This window comes from Alligator sinensis, unplaced genomic scaffold (genome assembly GCF_000455745.1).
Source record: "Alligator sinensis unplaced genomic scaffold, ASM45574v1 scaffold188_1, whole genome shotgun sequence".
Lineage (NCBI taxonomy): Eukaryota > Metazoa > Chordata > Crocodylia > Alligatoridae > Alligator > Alligator sinensis.
In genome coordinates this window covers 1,240,106-1,255,172 of record NW_005841903.1, presented here as the reverse complement: position 1 = coordinate 1,255,172, position 15,067 = coordinate 1,240,106, and the positions used below count along the sequence as shown (strand labels likewise).

Genomic DNA, 15,067 nt, shown 5'->3' with positions numbered 1-15,067 from the left:
CAAACACAATATCTCTGTTGTGTTACTATGGCTAATGTGTGACATTGCAAGAGACAAAAGCTGATGAGACACAATTGGGACTATCTTCACTAAACAGTAAGTGGGATTATCTTCTTTAAGGTTGTTATTAGTATTACTCTCTCATAACTCATAGAGTGGAACCCAACTGTCTGGCCTTTGCAATTTGAAGGGTGTTTAGAGAGTTAGTGAGCCAGCAGAGGCAAAAAGAGTTCTATAGTGTGGCCTGCAGAAGGGAAGAAGAATGTAAGTGGATCCAAGAATCTACCATTTTGCCTTGATCCAAGCATTCAGATAAAGCCTGGCTGATGCATCTTGTGTAGATTACAATCCAAAACATCCGAGTTCAGCCTCTTAGACTTCCTAAAGCATCTTGAGCAAGTTTTTACTTTATCTTTGTCTGAGTTTCTTTTACGTAAAATAGCAATCTTTTCTCCCACCCCTTCCCTGTTTCATCCCATTAGATTATACATTCTTTGGAGCCAGGACAGCCTGTTACTATGTGCATGGACCACATTTAGCATAATGGATCCCAAACTGATGTTCAGTCTCTTAAGGGCTACTATAAGATAGTCCCAAACAAACAACAATAATAATAATACACTTCTCAAGCAGTACTTCTGCATCAAGTTGGAGTCTGCCTACAACTCAGTACAACTTGGGTATAATCCTTTGACTTAAGTTTGCCATTGCATCTCTCAAAGTATTCTTGTGCTTTTAATGTGATTCTCCTGAAAAAAATGAAACCTTCCTCCAGCATACAAGATTTGATTTTTTATGGATTAGATAGCAAAGACTTGTGTCTTCACAATGTGTTTTCTCCCCTGGGTTTCATTCTTGCTACCAAATGACAGAGTTAGAGGCCAGAGGTAACATATTGCTGAACTAGCATGGCTTTGAGAGACTGGTAATGTGCCTGTCACATACTTATCTGTGAAGCAAATAAGTTACCTTTTCAACTAGTTTCATTACTGAAGTTTATCCAATGCCAAACCAACCAATTCCTCTTACCACCCGTTAACTGACAGAGCTGCTGTTGTATTCTGCTATCATTTCAGATCAATGTGAGGATAGTGCATTTCAAAAGTAACTCCTACAAGGATATGGCAGCATCAGTCCTTCAACCTCCAGCAATGCAACATAATATCAAGAAGCACCACCAAAGACAAGTCATCCACCCAAGAATGATGTACAGGTATTCAGCAATGACTATTTACCTGACAATGAGTGGACCACAAAAAGATTAAGCCATAGATCACTCAAATCCAATAAGTTCAGATAGATACTTTGGTACATACAGTATATTTTATTAGGCTCTAAAAATGCATAGGTTCCAAACTGGAGTCTAAAGCCCTTTCTTTATGGGAGACAACAGATACTGCATTGGCCCTGACAGCTCAAGCTTCACGTCAACATTTTTGCCACCATGCCCCATGGCTGGATGCTGCTTGTTTGGGACAAACATAGTGAACAGAATGATACTTATAAATGTGAAGGTAGTTCAATTGCTTTGTCTTGTTCCATTCTGTTTTTCTGATAACACTGTTGATAAGGTGTCAGTTCCATTGATGATAGTGGCATCTCTGATGTAGACTTCCGTCCAGAAGGAGATGGCCCAAGACCATTAACTTATTTAATACAGTCTGCCAGAGAGAGCTAACGGGTTTTCTTTCAATATTAAACAGTAGCTATGTAATCTTAAATTCATATGGGCTGAGATTTTAAGTTTTGCACCATGGTACCTGCTGGCAGATAGGCCAACTCTGTACACAACTCAGTGTCAGCTGGCTAACTAGAGCAAAAGGAAGTTATCGGACTGTTAGGTCAGCAAACTGTAAGGAAGGTTACATCCCTTTTACATAACTCACTGCAGATGGCAGGAAACCCCTCTTTTACCCATAAATTTTTATTTCCTTTTTAAGGAAGTTTAGTCACCATCCTTTCCCCTCTCTCATCATTCCACATACCCCTCACAACCAAACACACACATTCACACTCATGCATGCACACTTACACAGACACAGGGGCACTCTCTTTCATTCTGTTGCTTTCCCTCTTCCCCACTTCTCCCTCCCTCCACCTTCTGTAGTGTTGTCTGTTTTCTTAATTTAGATTTTAACCACTTGGGCCTGTCACTGGAAATATAAACAGACTGTGGCTGTAAGACTGTGCAGTTGGATATAAAATTCTGATGTCATATGGCTGTTACACCTTTTGTTTACTTTAATCATGACAGATCCTAATCCTGTCAAAATCATGCAAGATTGATGAAAATGTGTGCTACAGAATCAATTATATTTCCTCAGGTTGGTTATTCCTTTTTAAGCAGAGTAAGGATGAACTGTAGTCACTCTGTTTTTGTTTTTTAGGATAGTATGGAGTAACAAAATATGGAAATGTAATTAAGGTATGTTAGTGTAATGAAAACCTAATTCCTATTTTCTCTTTTAAGACTGTACACACCCCATCTGCAGTTACCAAACTGGGGATCCAAGCATACAGGATGCTCTAAATTGTTCTCTCTATGTGGATACTGATAACTTCAATAATTCTCCATAATGCAACTTAATGGACTCATTCTAAAACACCTGCCTCCAGAGCAGTACATCAAAGAGACTCAGACCCCACTGGAACTCTGATTCCATTATGGACAGGTCATCAAAGCAGGAAGTGGTGAAGATCTTACAGAGGAAATTGTTTTTGAGGGGGAGCACCAAAAGGAGAGAAAGGGTCTGCAATTTGTGAAATGGACTGATACATATATTTAGCCTAGAAAACAGAAATAGCTACTCCAGATTTGGAAAAATTCAGCAGTAGGAAAGTAGGGTAAGGTCCAGTTCCGCAGGACATTAGCATGTTACGCCAGGTGAGAGACAGGGTTTACAAAGCGCTATAGAGATATTTTCGCCCATGAGGGCAAGTTACTTTCTTTTGATTTTTCTTGCTGTTGTTGTTCCTTGTTCATCTTTCTGTTCCTTTTAGAGATCTGCTATGGCTCCGCCTTCCAAGAAGCATAAAACTTGTCAGTCATTCATGGCTACATGAGGTCATGTTGCACACTACACTACTGTCTGAGTACTCCTTGAGCTACTTAAACTCAGGAAGAAAAACAAAGCAAAGTAGTTATCCTTAACCTTACTAAGAGGAAGGAATACAAGGGATGATGGGCAGTAAAAGGAGAATACTGGACTGCACTGCAACTGCAGTGATGAAGTGTAGGAGGCTCAGACCATTCAGGGGAAGAGAAAGGAAGTCTAGCTTGTGAAGGATAACAAAACTATAAAGAGATAAAAGCATGGGCACCCACCCATGTCTTCATCCCTCTTCAAACCTCTTCAAGTCCTCCCTAAGGAGCTGCTAAAAACAACCTGAAAAAATAGGAATGTAGGCTCTTGAGAGCCCCCAGGATATAGAACACACACAGCTTTTGAAAGCACAACCCAGAATGAATGCCCCAATTTGGTTCAGGGTGGTAGTCCTCCAGAGAGGAAAGATTATGCAGCGATCAGAGGATTATCTACACCCAGATCACCCATGTAAATTCTTTCTGGATTGGACTCTCATTCACTGAAGCCCTCAAGTAAATTAGTCTGCTTCCTTTCTCTGCATCTTCTATATATTTGTATCATTCTCTATTTCTTTCCATTATTTCTGTGATGCAACAATGTTAGTCAAAAGAGAAGCTGAGAAATGGAAGTAAGAATGAAAAGACATTACATTTTCTTATACGGGGACTGGAATCTTCTGTGGGTTGTAGGCAGAGCCACTGCCAGCATGACACGTCATCAAAAGGAGAATGGAGAGATAGCAGCTATGTGAGAGAACAAAACTGCATCCATTTCTGGCGCCTGTAACTAAAACAGATGTTCGTGAATTGGAGACATTTAGGAAAGAGCCATGAAAACCATTAAAGCACTAGAAAAACCTGCATCATGGTGTGATAAGAGATCCTAAAATAAGAGAAAGTTGAGAGTGACTTACAGATTTTAATGATCTATACTGCATACACAAATTTGATAACAGAGGGCTCTTCAATTTACATATTAAAGTCATAACAAGATGAAGTCACTGGAAGCTGAAACCAGACAAATTGAGACATAAATGAGTTAAAAATCATGAACAGTTAAATGAGATAAAAACCTTTAGCTGTGAGAATAATCCACTGGAACAGCTTCCTAAGGGTCAGAGTGGATTCCCCTGCACTGTAAATTTCAAATCAAGTTTGATTTTTATATATTTTTTAAGATATGCTCTTGTTCAGCTCTGTTAGCAGTATGACTAGCTAGGGAAAGCCTTTCTACTTAATCCACAGTGAGACTGCCACCCCAAATTAGGCAAGTGTAAATCACAAATATGCAGAATAGATGGAGAAAGGTCTGAAAAGGAACGGAGCATTAGTTATTGACTGTTTCTAAAACGGTATGTGTGCTTGTACTTCCAGAAGCCTGCTTTTCAATCTTTGGTCTCAGTCAAGACAGAAAGTATTATATTTACACCTTCAGTCTTGATTCAGAAAAGACCAAAAGAATGGCACTTCTTAAAAATTGTAAATAGCTGTATTTAATGCAGCAGTATGTTAGAAAGCACAAGATTCAGGAGGTGGTTTACATAGCCAATACTCCTACTGATATAAAATGGGCATATTAGCTGTACAATTTTGTATGAGGCTTCCTTCACAGGAGTAGCACCAAAACTATATTTGTGCAGCATCTTTCACCTGGGATCTCAAAACACTTCATAAGCTGCATACATATGGCACTTTTTGCATAGAGCCATCTGGAGGATGGTAGTTATCAGTAATGGCTAACTACAAGTACAAAGCACTGTGTTTTCTAGGGCTCCCAACTAAAATGGAACCACCTGAGTTTTTCTCTTTGTCATGCAAACAACTAACATAGAGCATATATCCTTTCAGGGGTGCAACACATTTGACTTGAGCTTAACCATGACTATTTATATCATCAAAATGAACCGGTCCTGTGAGGTTTGTCGGTCACCTGTTTTAATGCTGAGAAGGGTATATATAAAAATCTAGGGAGAGCTTCTGAGGTAAAAAATTGGAGAGGGGGAGGAGGAGAGGGAAGCAGAAGCAGCTGTCTGGGGGAAGGCAGAATTTGAAAATCCGACCCCTGTGATTCCATTTAAAAATGAACTAGTTGAAACTGGCTGCTTGCAGCATCAAAATTGTAAGGATTGTTTCTTTTTACAGAAGCTTAATAGACAGGAAGTAGGGTTGCCAACTCTATTTGAATCTATTCTGGGAGGTTTCCGGAAAGCCAACGTGCCTGCGACACAACGTGAATGTGCCCACGTGCTTGTCTATATGTTATGGATTACAGTGCGTAGACTTTACATCAGGAAGGCAAATACACATTACTATTACATTTTAAAAACACACTGGAGTACTGTATAAATTAGATTCAACATTTAGGATTTATTTTAATTAATGCCCTATCATTTATCTCCCAGTTGACTCTCAGCAGTCTCCTGGAGATTCATATCTAATTCTTGGAGACTCCAGGGCAATCCTGGAGCGTTGGAAACCCTAACAGGAAGGCTGTTAAAATGCAAACCCCAGTGCTGTGGTTATGACTTAAAATTTAAAACTAAGTTTTGGTTTTGGTTTCTTTTCCATTTATTTCTCCCTGCTGGCCCCTTTCCTGTTCACAAGGGGCAGAGAAAGTAGAATGTATAGGTGCCCTGCTTCCCCTCAGGAAAGTATCTTTACCCACTATTTATTTCCTCTTGTTTTACCTAACTTATCAGGAGCTTCTTTCAAAAGATCTAAGATTCACTGACTGCCTTGAGATACTCCCATATTGGCTACTTATGCAGACTGAATTGTGTCAATTCAGTGGTTTGACCTGGAGACCCTTTTACTCATCGTGAGTCCTGGTTCATCCATCAGATATGGGGTATACCTACACCACGTAGGGGTAGCGTGTTCTAGCCTTACTCACTTGCTCCTCCTACTCACATACTCCAAACCTGGAAGCAGTGGGTGAGGCTGTTCCATTGGTGTCCCCAGCAGCCATTTTTTAGCAAGTTAGAAGTTTGGAGAGTAGCAGCAGAGAGATGCCCTGGAGGGCCAGAGCAAACTATTTTCCAGGTTTGGAGTGTGTGAGCAGGAAGGGGTATGCAAGGCATGCAGCGAACAGCCCAACAGGCTGTTGCCATGGAGCCGAAATACTTTGAGAAATGATTTACAGGCTTTTTCTTTCTGATTCTGCAAGACACTTAGCATCTGCATATGTTTTGTACCCAGAGGTATCAGTCAACAAACCTAGATCCTACAGTTAGTGACATTTATTACTAAGACACAAACATTACGACACAACCCAGAACCAGCACATGCTAGAACCAGAACTTCCCACCAGATATGGAAACCATTTTTGCCTCATAAAAGTGATATAAAACAATCTTTCCCTCAAAAAATTAGTGTAACTTTCTGTATCTACATGAGAAGCTGACGGAGCAGTAGCCCATGACTACCACATAGTAGCATCATGTGACAGACAGCATGACACAGTAGTCCCTAGCTACCGCGCAGTCAGCATCACAAAAAAGCCATTCAGACCACTACACAAGTGTTTATACAAGTACTCAATGACTGTGCAATCGGCATCTTGTATAGGCACACCAACTGAAGCTACTCTTCTTGGGTCAAGTTTGAGTAGTTAACTGAAACAACTGTTTGAGTAGTACTCAAACAATACTTTTCGAGTACTGTAGTATTGTTGAGCATAAGTAGTACTTGAGGCAAAATTGTCTCAGATTCTGACCCATGGGCCAGGTAAAGTTGTGTGGTATTCAGGTCTTTCTGTCTATCTATGTGGCTAGGGACAGAAATTACACATAAACCAATATAAGTGATCAGAATCCAGTTCAAATCTGTAACACAGCAGAAGTCCAAAGCACACGAACGGCCTTCAAAATGGCAAAAACTGATTTAAGATAAACCTGGAGATGTAGTGTCAGACTTAACTGATTTAGGCTAAATCAGTTTACTGAACTTCTGTCTCAGATCCCCTCCAGATTCAAGTTAACTCACAGTCTCCCAACTCCCCAGGATGCTCTGCACCTCCCCTGCAAACCCTTCTTAGAGGTGCATAGGCTAGATTTCGCCCAAGCTGTCTGTACCAGGCAGCAAGAAGCCATGCTCTAGTGGTCCCCAGCTCCTGGCCTGGGCCACTGCAGGCATCTGGCTGCATTTCCAGAATCAAAAATGAATGTCTGTTCCCTTGTTTATTGGTTCAATCTATGCAGTTTAGACTAACCTGCAAACATTAAATAGGGTTGGCCACAGGTTTTTTGACTGTCTGTATTTACCCTGTGCATAAACTAAGTAATGGACTAAGTATTGGGGAAGTCTTTGCTAATGGAAAGGATAAGTTAACTGTAGAATAGCCTTCTAAGAAAAATCATCCCTTCTCTTGAATTGTTTACATTAGACTGGAAATGGTGTATGGAAATACATTGTAAGTAAAACCAGGTGAGTAAGACAACACATTTCTAGGGATAGTTGGTAACATTTTTAAATGAACTGATTTCAGTCTTGCTCATTTTACATAGAGCTTAGAGAAAATCTACTTAACTAGCACAAATGTTCATGGACCGTGAAGGCTAGTATTTGTACTTTGAGAAACAATGCCATATGACTTCCCCTAATCCATTATAACTAAGCAACCCATTTTGACATTTAGAATCTTGCTAGTCAATTCATGGGATTAAAATATTCCAGATTATAATTCTTAAAATAACAAATAAACTGCAGAAATCATTTTGATTATGGATAGAAAGGAGCCTAAATTTGTCAAACAGAATATTTTCTGCATGCTAATCCTTCTCTACCTCTATCTAGATGGGACTGTCAAGCCCACATTAACAGAAAGAGTTGATGACTACATGTACTAATATTGCCTGTTATATTCTGTGAGATATTGCCTGCATAATTTGTGAGACTTGGATCACCTCCAAATCTAAATTACATCAGCAAGGCAGGAGTTAAATCAAGTGAGTTCGACATTTTGTCTCTGGGAGACATACAAAAGGGTAGTTTTTACTGCCTGCATCCAAATTTTGTTATTCAACCCAGCAGAATCCTCTCAAGAAGGAATTGGGAATCACAGTAGATGCATGGAATTCATCAGTTTTACAAGCTAAGAAAATATTTATAGCTACTCATCCAACCATTGGTTAGTGTATTTGTCAATCTGTTATATGGAATTCTGTATTAATGGTCATAAGCACTGGGTACCTGGTCCTCCTTTTTAAGAACTCTAATTTTAACTATTCAGTTCCATGGTGCTTTGGCTTTGTGCCTTATTATAACCACATCACTCAAAGTGTAGGATAAACATCCAGAGATGTACTGTTTGTTGTCTTGGGCTATGGACAGAAGTTACACATAAACTGGTTTAAGAGGTCAGAAACTGGTTTAAACCTGTAACAGAACACATGTTCAGTGCACATAAACCAGTTTCAAAATGGCTGAAACTGGTTTAAGATAAACCTGGTTGAATGTAGTATCAGATTTAATTGATTTGGGTCAAACTGGTTTATGGAACTTGTGTCCCAGACCCCTTCCTGGTTTAAGTTAAATCAGAGTCCCTCAGCATCCCAGCATGCTTTTTGTCCTGCGCTGGGCTGGGCTGGGCTGGGCTGGGCTGTCAGAGAGCAGGGCTGGCCCCACTCCTCTCCTCTGTAGCTGGAGCTCCAGCTGGCTGAGAAGGAGGTAGACTGCAGGCACAGCAGCATCTGCCTGGCTTCCCCCCACCCCACACCCCCTCACTGCTCAAATAAGGATCCCCACTCCTCTCTCCCACAGCACGGACCTCAGTGGCATACACCGCAGTCACCATCTGGTCACAGTCATGCCACCCCCATGCTAGCTAATGCTGAGAGGTGTCTATGTGTGTGTGTGTGTCTCCAATTTCACAGGAACAAAGGCATTCAGAACGGGATCTGCTTAGGGTTTTTCGGAACTAATCATCAGGTCATCTGGTAATATCCTTCCATTCTTCCTTAAAAATGCCTTGGGAAACGCTGTTTAAGAAGAGCTTGAACTAATAAGAGAGAGGCTTTTGTTTTCTTGATGGGCTGATAAGCTTTTGTGTTCTGATAAGCTCCCTGCTGGCTGCTAGCTTGTTTCAAAGGCTGCAATCTGACAGTGTTCAAGATGGGACAGAGAGAGGTGTGAGAAATGAACGGGTCTGCAGTGCATGAGACCTGTGAGTGCCATCAGTTTGCTGCAGACAGTATGAAGAGCCAGGGAGAGGGAGACTGAAAAGCTCAGTATCATCAACAGATGCATGCACTCCATACAAGCTGTCCTCCCTCCCACTCCACCTTTGCCTCAGAGTGCTAGCCAGGGTCTGGGGTCTGTAACACTCCTGCCACTTGAGCAGTGAGGAGGGGGAGAAAGCCTGGTGAGGGCTGCTTCCTACTTTCCCTCCAGGTACACCCTGGCTGGGAACTGTGCAGGCCAGGGTGGGGGTTTAAACCTCTCCGTAATCAAAGTGTCCTGCTGGGGCCTGGCCACACACCCCCCTCAGCACAGCACTGTGGAAGAGAAGGAAGTGCTGCTCTAGCACCCCCCAGCTTCTAGCCTAAGCCACTGAAGGCATGTGCCTGCATTTCCTGAATCAAAAGTGAATGTTTATCCACTTGCAAATTAGTTCAATCTGTGCAGGTTAGACTAACCTGCTAACCTTGAATCAATTTAGGCTCAGGCTTTTTGAATGCCTGTCCCTAGCCTTGTGTTAAAGAATGTATTCTGTAGAGGTGATGGCTTGACAGTGAAGAATGAATTAAGGCTGTTGGAGACATGAACGACTAGTGCCTCCTGTGACTGGGGGGGCACCATGGCGGGGAATGGGGACCGCCCACAGTCACCATCGGCAATGTTGGCAGTGGGGGAGGGTGAAGCGTGGCGAGCGGCAGGTGGTGAGTGGGGACCGCCTGCAGCTGCCATCCACGCTGTCAGTGGCAGTGAACGGAAACCACCTGCAGCCACCGGTGGCTGCATCAGCAACAAGGTGGGGGGCAGTGACCACCCACAGAAGGTGGTGGTGGCTTCAAGGGTGGCCAGTCTCAGGAGGGGCAAGTACCCCACTGTTCCCCCTCTACACATTGCCTATGGTTGGAGATGAGGGGAGAAAAAAAATATAAGTGAAAACAGCTAGACAAGATAAAACTGGAAGAAGATTCAGTCTGGGAAATGTACCACACCTAAGTGCAGGGGTATCAGAGTTGGTTCCTTCAAAGCTTATGCAATTTCTCACAATACTGTTTTTTCTATGTCCTATTATTTCTATTTTCTGTCTAAAGTCTATGCCAATCCACCTCAGCTCCTGTAACAGTAAAATTCAGTAGAGGCTGTATAAGATTTTGGAAAACAGATATTCTGGATCAAGGGCAGAGATGTTTACAAGAACAACTGGATAAAGAAATGGCATCTTGGAAAAGAAAAACCTGTCAGGAGGAGGAAGAGAATAAGGAAGGAGTTGTGAGAGAGCATTACATGAGCATGAATGAGAGCGCATGTAGAGAGCAGGGGGTCGAGAGTCAGGGTAAGTAAGGAACTAGAAAAGCTTGCAGTATGTGCTACAGATTCTTAGAGGACAAGTGAGTGCAAGCTGACAGCAGCTTTCCTAAGGTTGGCAGTCTGAACACAGGGCTAGGCCCAACCCCCCAGTGAAATCAATGGCATTCTTTCCACTGACTTAAATGGGAATTGGGTAGGACCCTTAATGAGGTAACCTTTGGAGAATGCTATATGCTGCCCTCTCCACATCTTCTGGCTTCAGGAACACATATCGCTTACACCAGTTGGGAGGCTTCAGGCAGCAGCTGTTTTCCCTCAGCATCTCCTATCCCCATTCCTCATATTTCCCAGACTCTTATCTCCACAGCTTCTGGTCTTGACCCTTGACAACCAGCAAATGTATTAGGGGCTTCAGGGGAGGAGATCTGGGGCAGAAAGAGAAAACAGTTTAAGAAGTGTTTGGAAAAGAGAGATCTTCACATGAGATAACACAAGGGAATGTGTTAAAATTCATGGGAGTGAAGCATTCCAGGAATAATGATGAGATGCTGCCCCTCTGTCTCTAGATCTGTCACTTAAGGAGTTCCACAAAGATAAATGCTCTCTCTGGTCTTATTCAACATCTATGTGCAGTCCTTGAGCAAATGGACAATGAAATGGACAAGAAATGAGCAGATATAGAGCACATAGCTCTACCAACTCACCACCAAATATCACCACCAAAATAGCTCCATCTTCAGAAGAGGTCAAATCATGGTTGAAGATGAAGCAGACATTATGCTGATGGGACAGGGCAAATCACTTTGAGAGTCTGCTGTTTCCTTTGGTTGAAGGCATACATGCACAATTAGGCAGTTTAGTCCATACTTTAAGAGAGCTTCTGGATTCTTTGTCCATGCTATAAGCTCTTATGCAGCAGAATCCACAGGTAATGTGTAATGACTAAAAGGCTCCATTCCATTCTGGCAAAGAATGGCTTTAGTTATACACATCTTTATTATCTTCTGTCTGGACACATATGGAATATAGCTGGGTCTGAAGCCTTCACCCCAGCAAAACTCCAGCTACTACAGAACACTGCAGCACATTGTCTCAGCAATACCAGCTACTGTGAGAACATCGTATCTGTCCTCTGCTCTGCACACTGGCTTTATGCAGCATAAGGAATCAAATTTAAGGTCTCAATCCTTTATTTTCAAGATTCTGAATGTCCTGAGTCCTGCATATCATGCTTTAACTATGGGACAAGGACTATAGTTTGCAGCTTGCCTATTTTTCACAGCTAAACTTTCTGTGCATGACAGACAAAGCTTTTTCCAACTGTGGACTTGTCCAAGATTGTGGAATGAACTCCTCTAGGAACTAAGGACTATCAAAACCCTCACCCATTTTCCCTCCAAGTATAATGTACACTGCTATATCGAACTGTTAGGGAGGGAAAACCTACAAAAAGTAAATATATACCCTACATACAACTCTCCCTTGGCACAGATTGTGAATAAACCAAATCAAATGTACCAAACCAAGTCAAATGTAATGAATGACATGAATATTCTCAGATACTGTCAGCAGTATAAAACCTATATTAATTTTTTCATTAGATTCATTACATTACATTCCTTTCATTTCAAAGAGTATTGTTTGGGCATGCAGGGATGAAGTTAAGGAGGCCAAAGCTCAACTGGAGTTGTAGGTAGCAAGGGACGTGAAATGTAAGAAAAATGGTTTCTATAGGTATGTCAGCAACAAGAGGATGATCAAGGAAAGTGTGGGCCCTTTACTAAATGGGGGAGGCAACCTAGTGACAGAGGATGCAGAAAAGGCTGAAGTTCTCAATGCCTTTTTCACCTCAGTCTTCACAGGCAAGGTCAGGTCCCAGACTACTGCTCCTGGCAGCACAGTTTGGGGAGCAGGTAAGCAGCCAACAGTGGCAAAAGAACAGGTTAGGGACTATTTAGAAAATCTGGATGTGTACAAGTCCATGGGGCTGGATGGGATGCACCTGACGGTGCTGAGGGAGTTGGCTGATGTGACTGCAGAGCTACTGGACATCATCCTTGAAAACTCATGGCAGTTCGGAGAGGTCCTAGACAATTGGAAATGGGCAAATATATTGTCCATCTTTAAGAAGGGAAGAAGGAGGATCTAGGGAACTACAAACTAGTCAGCCTCACCTCAGTCCCTAGAAAAATCATGAGGCAGGGCCTCAAGGAATCCATTTCTAAGCACTTGGAGGAGAAGGAGGTGATTAGAAACAGTCAGCATGGTTTCACCAAGGGCACATCATGCCTGACCAACCTGACTGCCTTCTATGATGAAATGACTGGCTCTGTGGATGTGGGGAGACCAGTGGATGTGATATACCCTGGATGTGTATACACATGCTCTGGGAGTGGGGTGGGAGGGAACTTTAATTAGAGTGGCTCTGAGTGCCGCTCTAATTAAAGCACCCAGAGCATGTGGTGTATCAGCATGCCTGTGCTTCAAAATGGCAGCAAGAGAACTTTGTCTAAAGCTTCTTGATGCACAAGACACTGGAGGCTGGTACATGAGATGCCTGGCGCATCTTGTATATCAGCATCCCCATGCTTCAAAATGGCTGCAGGGGTACTTTACATAAAGCTCATCAAACAAGCTTTAGATAAAGAACCCCTGCAACCATTCTGAAGCATGTGGACACTGATACACGAAATGCTGGAGGCTGCTGGAGTGCGGTAATTACGATGCTCCAGCAGACTCGATTAATCACTGTAAAAGTAATTACAGCATGTCAGAGCAACCTTGCTGCTCATGTATAGGCACCCCTTGACTTTATTAAGGTTTTGGATACAGTCTTCCACAACATTCTCACAAGCAAGCTATGGGTTGAATGAATGGATAGAAGGTGGACAGAAAATTGGCTGGATCATTGGGCTCAGAGGGTAGTAGTCAATGGCCTGATGTCTAATTGGCAGCTGGTATTAAGTGGAGTGCCTCAAGGGTCAGTCCTAGGGTTGGTTCTGTTCAATATTTTCATTAACAACCTGGAAGATGGGATGGGTTGCACCCTCAGCAAGTTTGCAGATGACACCAAGCTGGGGGGAGTAGTAGATATGCTGGTGGGTAGGGATAGGATTCAGAGAGAAATTCAGATTTCAAAAGAAATCTCATGAGGTTCAGTAAGGACAAGTGCAAAATCATGCACATAGGATGGAACAATCCCATGCACCAGTACAGACTGGGGACCAACTGGCTAAGCAGCAGCTCAGTAGAAAAAGACCTGGGGGTTACACTGGATAATAAGCTGAATATGAGCCAACAGTGTGCCCTTGTTGTGAAGAAGGCTAACAGCATACTGGGCTGCATTGTTAGGATCTTTGCTAGCAGATCAAGAGAAGTGATTATTCACCTCTGTTTGGCACTGGTCAGGACACATGCAGAGTACTGTGTCCAGTTTTGGGCCCCCCACTACAGGAAGGATGTGGACAAATTGGAGAGAGTCCAGCGGAGGGCAGTGAGAATGGTTAGGGGGCTGGGGCACATGACTTATGAGGAGAGGCTGAGGGAACTGGGCTTATTTAGTTTAGAGAAGCGAAGACTGAGGCGGGATTTAATAGCTGCCTTAAACTCCGTGCAGGGTGGTTCCAAAGAAAACTGTTCTCCGTGGTGATAGATAACAGAACAAGGAGCAATGGTCTCAAGTTGCAGCAAGGGAAGTTTAGGTTAGATCTTAGGAAAGAACTTTCTTAATTGGAGGGTAGTAAAGCACTGCAATAAGTTACCCCGAGAGGTTGAGGAATCTTCATTCTTGGAGCTTTTAAGACCCTGCTAGATAAAGCCCCTGCCTTGAGCAGGGGGTTGGACTAGATGGCCTCCTGAGGTCCCTTCCAACCCTAATTTTCTATGATTTCTATTATTACTCCTTTAGTGTAAATGGACCAGCTTTCCCAAGTAAGTCTCCCTGTATTGAAGGGTTCTAAAGTGGAGCTTGATCTCAAATCATAGAATTTGAAATCATGGACCAACTAAAAACAGCAGCCTTATGCTAAGTTTCCTCCTTATCTTGACCCAGATAGTAGTCAAAAGGAAGAAGGATATGGATTGCAGTTCTGCTGCAGTCTGGTTATACACTGTTGCCAGAGCAGCCCCTTGGTGCTACAGGAATCCAGATGTGAGACTATTTTAAGTTGTCCCAGTATCTAAACTGGCAACCAGTTGTCTCAGACTACAGAAAGTGCAAAGACAGAATCAAGCATTTGGCATGTTTCTGCACCAAGCAGAAATCTGCTGAAACAAAAATCATGTGCAGTGTACCTGACAGGCTGCATGTATGAAGACCTGCTTATTAACATTCACATACATATATAGAAGTTTGGAAGTTCTTTTGAATGTTTTGATGCTCTGGAGGGCCCAAAGTAAAAAAAATTACAGGTGTCAGTTTCAGTTTTATAAATACTAAGTTTCTGCTGTCACCTGCTAAAAGGACATTTCCTTTGTGTTACAAAAGTTTTTGTTCTCTTCCTT

General features: G+C 42.4%; 1 protein-coding gene and 1 long non-coding RNA gene across 2 annotated transcripts in view; one reads left to right on the top strand and one right to left on the bottom strand.

The window, feature by feature from the left end:
• The window catches only part of LOC102369887, a 6,249-nt gene extending 2,383 nt beyond the window's left edge, over positions 1 to 3,866 (top strand). Inside the window, exons 2-3 of the long non-coding RNA XR_323212.2 lie at positions 1,077 to 1,213; positions 2,471 to 3,866. This is a non-coding gene — a long non-coding RNA (uncharacterized LOC102369887). The remainder of the gene's footprint in view (positions 1 to 1,076; positions 1,214 to 2,470) is intronic.
• The window catches only part of ZCCHC24 (zinc finger CCHC-type containing 24), a 205,652-nt gene that overhangs the window by 139,984 nt on the left and 50,601 nt on the right, over positions 1 to 15,067 (bottom strand). The window lies entirely within an intron of this gene.